Source organism: Microcaecilia unicolor, chromosome 10 (assembly GCF_901765095.1).
Source record: "Microcaecilia unicolor chromosome 10, aMicUni1.1, whole genome shotgun sequence".
Lineage (NCBI taxonomy): Eukaryota > Metazoa > Chordata > Amphibia > Gymnophiona > Siphonopidae > Microcaecilia > Microcaecilia unicolor.
The window spans coordinates 215,901,442-215,912,653 of record NC_044040.1 but is presented as its reverse complement, the minus strand read 5'-3'; positions in this window follow the sequence as shown (position 1 = coordinate 215,912,653).

The window sequence follows — 11,212 nt, the reverse complement described above, 5'->3', positions numbered from 1 at the left end:
AGCAAAGTCTGACCCTAAAAACTGTAGGTTTCCAAACCTTAACAATAGAATTGTTATAACTACAACTAGAACAGCTTTTTCAGTCTTAAGCAACTCTTTTCCAAGACCTTCAACCTTTCTTTCTAATATTGTTTTATGGAATAATAAAAAAAATATTGATCGGTAATAGGACCATAAACTGGCCTATTTGGCAGAAGTGTAATATCTGGGTTTTGAGCCAATTGATATCTGATGGTAGTCTTAAAACGTTTGCTCAATTACAATCAGAGTTCAGCATTCCAAATTCTCAGTTGCCACAATGGTATCAATTATGTAGTGTAATTAAATCCAAACGCTGGAAGCTCCGTTTTGTCATGCAAGGTTTGGATCTTAATAGCCTTGTTGAAGATCATTGGGCTTCAGGGCTATATAAAACATTCCAATCTTCAACTATTACTTCTTGTAGATCCACTCAGCAAGTTTGGGAATTGGATCTTAATGACTCATTATCAGATACTCATTGGTCTCGTTTGGTCAAGAGGGTCCAAGAAGCTTCTTTGTCAGCTGCTTTGCTACAATCTCTTTTCTTTATGCATCATAGAGCCCTTTGGACTCCAAGAAAGAATAAGTTATCTGGTTCTTCAAAGGTTGACCTTTGCTTGTCATGTAAAAAATACACAGGTACGCTAATACATCTTTTACTAGAATGTCCTAATTTAGTTATGTTTTGGTCAGATGTGTGGGATATGTTGCAGACAAGTTTTGGTTTTCAGGCATCATTTTTACCAAAATATATAATCTGGAAGTCCATTTGTATTCCATTCTTTCTTTCAGATGATGATAAATTATTGGATCAAGGGTTTTCTAACCACAAGAACATATCAAGTGAAATCAAAAACAAACATATCGTCACCGTGGAAACCAGGCTGCGGAGTACCGCAAGGATCACCACTATCACCAATCCTTTTCAATCTCATGGTGACTCAACTAGCCAAGACCTTATCCACCCAAGGCCTTAACCCATTTATCTACGCTGATGACGTAACATTATACATCCCATACAAACATAACCTGGCAGAAATTACCAATGAAATCAAGCTCAGCTTAAACATCATGAACTCATGGGCAAATGCATTCCAACTAAAACTCAATACAGAAAAAACACACTGTCTCATCATCTCATCGCAATACAGTACATACAAACCCACAAACATCAACACCCCAGGGTACACCCTCCCAATCTCAGACAGCCTGAAAATTCTTGGAGTAACAATCGACTGTAACCTATCACTAGAGACCCAAGCGAAATCCACCATAAAGAAAATGTTTTTCTCAATGTGGAAACTCAAACACGTGAAACCATTCTTGCCGAGGGAAATATTTTGTAACCTGATACAGTCAATGGTACTAAGCCACGCAGACTACTGTAATGGAATCTAGGCAGGATGCAAAGAACAAATCATAAAGAAACTTCAGACCGCCCAAAACACAGGAGCCAGGCTTATATTTGGAAAAACGCGTCTTGACAGTGCCAAACCACTCCGAGAAAAACTGCATTGGCTACCAATCGAAGAATATATCACTTTCAAAATCTGCACGACTGTTCACAAAATTATTTATGGCAAGGCACTGGGATACATGGCAGACCTCATAGACTTGCCAACCAGAAATACCACAAAATCTGCACGATCATACCTAAATCTCCACTACCCAAGCAACAAAGGACTCAAATAGAAATCCACCTATGCATCCAGCTTTTCATACTTAAGCGCACAACTGTGGAACGCACTGCCAAAAGCAGTAAAAACTACGCTCGACCACCTAAATTTCAGGAAAGCACTAAAGACAGAACTGTTCAGAAGAGCATAACCCACCGACCCAACATAAAATACCTGGACACCTGCGACACAATGTAACCAAAGACCGTATGGACATTACCTGACTCTTCCTCCCCTCTCCCTATCTAAGTTCCCCCCAACTGTACCTCATTCTACCACAATATCGCTTTGAATTAATCTAAACCATGTATTTGTTCAGACCGGAATCGGCTAACGCCACTAACGGTAATATGTAAGCCACATTGAGCCTACAAAAAGGTGGGGAAATGCAACAAATAAATAAAAATAAATAAATAAATAAATAAAACTTTCTTATAACTGTTGCTTTAAATTAATTATATCACATTACATAGTAACATAGTAGATTATATCACATTAAAAAGACAACTCTCAAGTGACTGTATACCTTTGGTGGAACTGTTCAAGAAATATGAACAATCTGTTTCTTATTCTTCAGTGGTCTGTTATAAAAAGTAGACCGATACACAAATATAAAAACAAAGAAATAATTTATTCAAACCAAGATAAAAGCAGTACCCGACGTGGCACGTTTCGCCCTCAGGCTGCGTCAGGGGTAAAACTAAAAATCAGGGGTGAGTTTGTTGATGCAAGAGTTGATGTGAATATAGTAAACCTTCCCTAATTTAGCAGGCTGGGGTCTGAACCAGAGGAAGCATCTATTGATTGTTAATTTTTGTATTTTTTTTCTTTTTTAATTTCCTTAATCTTGGAATCAAATTTCTTTAACTTGTGGACAAATGGGCTGTAGAGATATATACTTATCATTTTTGTTTCCTAATGTTAAATAATGCCGATTGCATATTCACTTTATGTGGTGATATATTGGAAAATTTAAATAAAAAAAATAAAAAATAAAAATCAGGGGTGATCAACATACCCCTTCAAAAAAAGCTGTGCTTGTTAACAGACACTGCTCTGGATCTGGACACAGCCTGAGGGCGAAACGTGGCCATGTCGGGTACTGCTTTTATCTTGGTTTGAATAAATTATTTCTTTGTTTTTATATTTGTGTATCGGTCTACTTTTATAACAGACTTTTATGTAGCAAGTAGACTGTTGCCTTTTTTGTTTTTCTTTTTATTCTTCAGTGGGACATTTTGCTGGTCTGAAGAACTACTACTACTACTTCACATTTCTAGAGCGCTACTAGGGTTACGCAGCGCTGTACAAAATAAACAAAAAAGGACGGTCCCTGCTCAAATGAGCTTACAATCTAAAGAACGAAATGTCAAGTTGGGCAGTCTAGATTTCCTGGGTAGAGGTAGAGGTGTAGAGGTTAGGTGCCGAAGGCAACATTGAAGAGGTGGGCTTTAAGCAGAGATTTGAAGATGGGGAGGGAGGGGGCCTGACGTATGGGCTCGGGGAGTTTGTTCCATGCGTGGGGTGAGGCGAGGCAGAAAGGGCGGAGTCTAGAGTTGGCGGTAGTGGAGAAGGGTACTGAAAGGAGGGATTTGTCTTGAGAGCGGAGGTTACAGGTAGGAACGTAAGGGGAGATGAGGGTTGAGAGGTAAGGAGGGGCTGCAGATCGAGTACATTTGTAGGTTAGTAGCAGAAGCTTGAATTGAATGCGGTACCTGATCGGAAGCCAATGAAGTGACTTGAGGAGAGGGGTGATGTGAGTGTATCAGTTCAGGCGGAAGATAAGACGTGCAGCAGAGTTCTGAACGGTCTGAAGGGGGGATAGATGGCAAAGTGGGAGGCCAGTGAGGAGTAGGTTGCAGTAGTCAAGGCGAGAGGTAATGAGAGAGTGGATGAGAGTTCGGGTGGTGTGCTCAGAGAGGAAAGGGCGGATTTTGCTAATGTTATAGAGGAAGAAGCGACAGGTCTTGGCTGCATTTTGCTGGTCTGAAGAAGTGGAGAACTCTGGATTTTTATTTATCTTGTAATGCTTAGTTATCTAGTGTTGAGTTGTATACAGGACTCAGTGTTAGTTGCAGTATAATGCATTTATGTAAGTGTTTTGTTTGTTTTGTATGGTTGTAAAATTTAATTAAAATTAAAAAAAAGTGACAAGATTCCACGCAGAATCTCAGAGTAGCAACATTCCATACTACAAATCCCAGGGCCAGCTGACATCTCAAGGACAAATGTAACATCAGCTGTTACTTGATCTTAAAGAACCACCTGGTACATAGCTTAGTTTATAAACTATTCTGTAAGCATCCAGGACCCATTCCCTAAAAATTAAAAACCAAAATCTTAAACTGAACTCTCTGGGACACAGCTAATCAGGGAGGATGTCATCTCTCTAATAAATGAGCTGTGACCGATGTGCCACGCATGCGCAGAACAGAACAGCATGAGTCACTTCACAGGTCTCGTCACCGCTGTCGCACCCCTTCGTGAAGGGCCCAATATGTACGCCACCGTTCCCACACCTACACCCCCAGAAGGTCGCCGCAAAACCCTCCCCGAGGTCACCGGAGCAAAAACCTACACCTCCCTCCACGATGCCGCACCCGCCCCCCTCCTTGCCGGGTCCCCTGCACTGACATGACAGCATCTCTCGCCTCCGTGTTAAAGTGATGCGATCTTCTGCTGCCTGCAGCGCTTTAACATGGAGGAGACATGTCAGTGCAGAGGGCCCGGCATGGAGGAAGGAGGGAACAGCGCCGAGGAGGGTTGCTGGACATGGGGGGGAGGCCAGGGGAGAGAGCAGGGTTGCTGGACATGGAGGAAGGGCAGGGGAGAGACTAAGGCAGCCAATGGGAATGTTGTATGGGACCGCGGCGGACAAAAAAACAGGAAACCGCAGGAAACAACAAAGGACATGGAGACCACTACGCCACCACACAAACGCCTACCAATGCAAAATCAGAAACAGTATTCATTCCAAGAATAGATATTATAACAGATTCCGGATTACCATTTCAACTTAGAGGACGTCAATTACCACTAAATTTAGCATTTGACATAACCATTAATAAATCGCAAGGGCAAACTTTAGACAAGGTTGGAATCTACTTACCAAACCCTGTCTTTAGCCATGGACAGCTCTATGTCGCATTTTCTAGAGTTAGAAATGCTTCAGATGTCAAAGTTTTAGTTCAAGAGACATTAGAACAAGGAAAATTAATTGAAGGATCTAATGCTGTTTACACAAAGAACATAGTATGTAAAAGTGTACTATAGACATCAACTCACATTACGTTCATCAACTTTTAAATTACATTTCAGAAATAAAAAATCTTGCCCGTTTTAATGGGCTTAACGGCTTGTAGTAGAAATATTGGAGGTTCAAATAATATCAGATTCAATGATAGGTAAATAAATCCTCATTCATAAAGAAGGGTACACAATGTACAAAATGCTTGTCAGTGACTAGCACAGCAAATAATCTATATGGCGTATTGTGGATCCCACATGCATCTCACCCCAGAATGAGGTGTGTCCCATTACACAGGATTTCATGGTCGGCAATTATTTTGTCCACCTCTGGCCCCCTGCAAATTCCATCCAGATTCAATATTTGGAGAAACTCCTAATCACCCACTGCCTCCTATCCATCTTTCCTTACCTTCAGTAGAAGCTGTTATGATCCAAATGCAAGTGGTCAGGCAGCACAGAGTCAGCATTCGCTTCCCCATATTTCAGAGCTCAAGGAATCCCAGGGATGAAAATGAAATCTCTGCCCAGTGCATGTGAAGGCAGCAGCTGAAACCTGTTATTGAGAGAAAGGGATGAGCTCCCTCCACCCCTGCTCCATTCCTGACTGTTACTTCTCTGGGACGGTTTAGTTCCTGGTCAGGTACACACCCACCCTTGGTGCTACCAACCTCCCACCCTCATCCAAACTTCCTTCTCTGCCCGCAGATGGTTAATGAACCCATAAATTCTTTCTAAATGGTTTCATTTTTCAGGACTACAATTAGCTCTATGACGAATTGCATTTTCCCTATTTTACTGATTAAAAATACTTAAAATCGATACCCATTCTTTTGTCCTGATACTGTATAGATGAGCGACATATTCTATCCTTATGATTATATTAAATCTGTTCTATTTTCAAAAAACAGAAGTGTTAATTCTTAAACGAGAGGCTTTTCTGTAGCGTTCTGTATGTTTTTGTGCAAGACTTTTCTAAGAAACAGAGATAATATCTCCCACCCGGGCAGGTGCTGTTTGAATTTCCTTTATATAAACTGGAAGGCAGGCATTTCTTTATTAATGATACAGAAGCGACTGAAGAGGGAGGTGAAACCAGGGCTGTCTGACTGGTTCGTGTTCAGAACCAATATCCCTGGATCAGCACAGAAAACCAGCTGTCCAATGCTCGAAGAAAATGGTATTCAAATTATAAGTGCGCTGTAAAAGCAAAATGCCTGGAATGCCCTCCCGAGAGAGGAGGTGGAGAAAATAAACTGTGGCAGAATTGAAAAAGGCGTGGGATTAGCACGCAGGATCTCTAATTCGAAAATGAATGGTATGTCGAGTGGTGCTTAGAAGGCAACTCTGGCTGTATGAACTAAGGCCGGTGCTGGGCTGGTGTCTACGTTCTGAGTCCTGCATACAGCAATCCGGTTTAGGATGGGCTGGAGAGGGCTTCGACTGAAACTCCAGTAATCTGGAATATGAGGACAGTGCTGGGCAGACTTTTACAGTCTTTGTCCCACAAACAACAAGATGGATTAGGATAGGCTGGAGTGGGCTTTGACGGAAACGCCAGAGTTAGAACGTAAGGACGGAGCCTGGGGGACTTCTACAGTCTCTGTCCCAGAAACAACAAAGAAAGACCATGATCAAGTATTTAATATCACATTCATTGTTGATTTAAATCTTGAATTGATAATGAATGTGACTGTTGGACAGACTGGATGGACCGTTCAGGTCTTTATCTGCCATCACTTACTATGTTACTATGTAAAGGGGGGAATGTGCTTGACAAATGCGCAGAAAGAGTTTCGTGGTGAGCTCAGCTCCTTTGCGCATGCACCAGGCAAACCTGAAAGTGAAGCACACATGAGCCCCTGTTTTCTGTGTCTTATTCTGACAACCACCAAACTGAAAGAAATCAGAGGATTTACCAGCAGGGAGGGTGGGCAATTTTCAAACCATGGTGTTAGGGAACCAAGCAGCCTGGATACTTGGAGGGGGCACAGGGCTGCAGGTTGGCATCGGCCCCGCCTCTCGCCTTCATCTTGCAGTTGTAATTTGGAAATCTAAAACCACCAACTTATAAATCCCAAACGAGCAGGTAAGTAATTGTGACTAAATCCCAAATCAGATAAATTTGTTCAGGAGTTAGTAAAAAAGGTTACTAGTCCCTAAGTGAAAGTTAAAGAGTGGAGGAGTAGCCTAGTGGTTAATGCAGTAGACTTTGATTGTGGGGAACTGGGTTCAATTCCCTCCACAGCTCCTTGTGACCTTGGGCAAGTCATTTAACCCTCTATTGCCCCAGGTACAAATAATAAGTACCTGAATATATACTATGTAAACCACTTTGAATGTAGTTGCAAAAACCACAGAAAGGCAGTATATCAAGACCCTTTTCCCTTTCCCTACATTGGTAAACTAACATAGTAACATAGTAGATGACGGCAGAAAAAGACCTGCACAGTCCATCCAGTCTGCCCAACAAGATAACTCATATTTGCTGCTTTTTGTGTATACCCTACTTAGATTTGTACCTGTGCTCTTCAGGGCACAGACCGTATAAGTCTGCCCCGCACTATCCTCACCTCCCCACCACCAGCCCTGCCTCCCAACCACCAGCCCCGCCTCCCAACCACCGGCTCTGGCACAGACCGTACAAGTCTGTCCAGCACTATCCCCGCCTCCCAACCACCAGTCCCGCTTCCCACCACCGGCTCTGGCACAGACCGTATAAGTCTTCCCAGCACTATCCCCGCCTCCCAACCACCAGCCCCGCCTCCCGATCTTGACTAAGCTCCTGAGGATCCATTCCTTCGGCACAGGATTCCTTTATGCTTATCCCACGCATGTTTGAATTCCGTTACCGTTTTCATTTCCACCACCTCCCGCGGGTGAGAATTAGAACAATTAATATTCATCTTACCAGTAGTGCAGACTATTAATAACCCCGTGGAGTACGTCAGAAAGGTGGGTGGTAAACCTGTTCTGCTCTTCCTCATGCTTTCCAGTTCTTTCAGAGTAAAACAAACAGGTAGGACTTGACATTTTACAAGAGTGCAGGAACAGGCCCTGAGGCTGGAGTCTGTGGTTACCTCTCTGTGGGGGGTGGGATGTCATTGTTCTTTACCAACCAACACAAACACACAGTATCCAAGCCAGTGACATCATCTTTCTAATCAGCAGCCCACAGTCACTTTAAAAACACTAAATAAAGCCATGAAAAATCTGAACTTTGTAGTACAGTCAGCCACAAAATTGGGAAAACATTTCAACTTTGCTTAATGGCCATCTTTAAAATATTTTTTTTTATTTATTTATTGCATTTGTATCCCACATTTTCCCACCTATCTGCAGGCTCAATGTGGCTTACAGAGTTTTGTTATGACATAGTCAATCCAAGATATCAGATACAATTAGTAGTGTACAAAGATTAAATAAGGGAAGAGAGAAGGAAGGTGTTAGGCAGGATAGTATAGAAGGTGGACTTTGGAGAGGTAGTTTATGGGTTCTCTTTGTAGGCCTTGCTGAAGAGATGTGTCTTCAGAGATTTGCGAAAGTTAGTTATTGATGGTTAAACGTGGGAATATGATTCTTGGGAAATTGCATGCTGTTCGTAGTTAGGTAGATAAAAAGGCCGTTTTGGTTTCCGGTGCTTGCTTTATTTAAGACACAGTTGGATTGTGCTAATGCCGGTATTAGTGGGTTTGCCTAAAAGGTGTATCAAGAAACTTCAAACCCTACAGAATACGGCAATTTGGCCCGTGGGTGGAGTGAGTACGATAGATCATGTTAGTTATATATTCAGTATCACTGGTTACCAGTGAACTTTCGAACTCAGTTTAACATTTTGGTGCTGGTACACAGTGCATATTACGAACGCTTTCCCCTATGTTGGTTGCTTTGATAAAGCCTTATGTTCTTTCTTTATTTATTTATGGCATTTATACCCCGCTCTTTCCCGCTCGACAGATTAGAATTACCCGGCGTGAGGAAAGCGCGTTTGTTCGGAACTAGAAGGTGGGTATTTTTAGTCATAGGCCCAGAACTTTGGAACATGTTGCCGGGGTATTTTGGGGAAGAGAGATCTTTAGTGCATTTCAAACGGAATTGCTCCAGATTTTATGGGATTTTATTGATTGGGCTCTTCAGCGTGGAGAAAAGGCGGCTGAGGGGAGACATGATAGAGGTCTATAAAATAATGAGTGGAGTTGAACGGGTATAAGTGAAGCGTCTGTTCACGCTTTCCAAAAATACTAGGACTAGGGGGCATGCGATGAAGCCACAATGTAGTAAATTTAAAACGAATCGGAGAACATTTTTCTTCACTCAACGTGTAATTAAACTCTGGAATTCGTTGCCAGAGAATGTGGTAAAGGCGGTTAGCTTAGCAGAGTTTTAAAAAAGCTCTGGACGGCTTCCTAAAGGAAAAGTCCATAGACCGTTATTAAATGGACTTGGGGAAAATCCACTATTTCTGGGATAAGCAGTATATAAAATGTTTTGTACATTTTTGGGATCTTGTCGGGTATTTGTGACCTGGATTGGCCACTGTTGGAAACAGGATGCTGGGCTTGATGGACCTCTGGTCTGTCCAAGTATGGCAACACGTATGTACTTATGTGTTTGGGATTCTGAATGGAATCTGGCTACTCTTTGGGGTTCTACATGGAATGTTGCTACACTTTGAAATTCTGCATGGAATCTTGTTTAGAATTCTAGAATCTTGTTACTCTTTGGGGTTCTACATGGAATGTTGCTTTTCTTTGTTTTTCTGCCAGGTACTTGTGACCTGGATTGGCCACTGTTGGAAACAGGATGCTGGGCTCGATGGACCTTTGGTCTTTCCCAGTATGGCAATACTTATGTACTTATGTAATGTGTTTTCCTATTTTTTTAATGTAATTTTGTATATATATTTTTCTTTTTTAATTATTGTAAACTGCTTTGATATTTGTATCATATAAAGCAGTATATTAAATGTACTGAACTATAAACTATAATCTGAAACTGACAAGCACAGTTACTAATATCTTGATTTTGGAACAGAGAACTTGATAGAAGCAGGGTGTGACATGAGGTCTTTCTTTTTACCTAATGGGACACAATCCCCTGGATTCTATAAACTGGGCCCAAATTTGTGCCAGATCCCGAGATCTGCGGGCAAATAAATTAGATAACTAGCCATTATTGCTATTAATTGACTCTAATTTGGATTTGCCTGTGAATCTCTCTGGGTATCATTCTATAACAATCCATGCTCAAATCCTCTCATGTGCAACCCAAAAGGGGCATGGCCATGGGGACATTCCAGTTCATTACGCGCAGTGTTGCAGAGTTTGGGGGATGCACACCAGAGTCCTCGGACCCAAAGTTGGGTGCAAGAATCCCCACTAGGCTCTGTTCTATAAAGGGCACATCCCAGAGCGTGTGTTATAATAACATAGTAAATGACGGCAGATAAAGACCTGAATGGTCCATCCAGTTTGCCCAACAAGATAAACATTTTACATGGTATGCGATACTTTATATGTATACCCAAGTTTGATTTGACCTTGCCATTCTTAGGGCACAGACCATAGAAGTCTGCCCAGCACTCTTCTCATACTAAAAGTTCTGAAGCTAATATTGAAGCCCCTTAAAATTTACACTCAAGCCCATCCATATCTATTCAGTCACGATCAAGGCGTAGACCGTAGAAGTCTGCCCAGCACCGGTTTTGCTTCCCAATTATCGGTGTTGCAACCCAATGTCTGCTAAGATTCCATGGACCCATTCCTTCTAAACAGGATTCCTTTGTGTTTATCCCATGCACAAATCCAGTCGCCAAGGCCTGGAGTTTATTGTGTGTTGAATTGACTACAGTCAAGAAAAGGGACATTCCAAGTCAGGAATTTCACCTGCAGCATAGGCGTGGCGATAAGGTAGCAAGTGCCACCCAACTAGACTCGGTGTGCATCCCAGGCAAGTCCAGCATTGCTTCCCTACCTTCCTCCTCCCCCACTCCTTGGGTCTGATCTTTCACTCCCTCAAGAATAGCGCCGAGGGCTGATTTTTCCCAGCGCCTTTTTTCAGCACCATTTACTGAGGCGTCTTTTTACAAAGGCGCGCTGGTGTTTTTAGCACGTGCTAAAAATAAGGATACGCTAAACGCTAGAGACACCCATAGGAATATATGCGAAAACTTAGCGTGCACTAAAAACGTTGATGCACCTTTGTAAAAGACCCCCTGACTCCAACCCAATTTGTCTTAAAAGAAGGCAAAATGTTAGAATTGTTTCCTC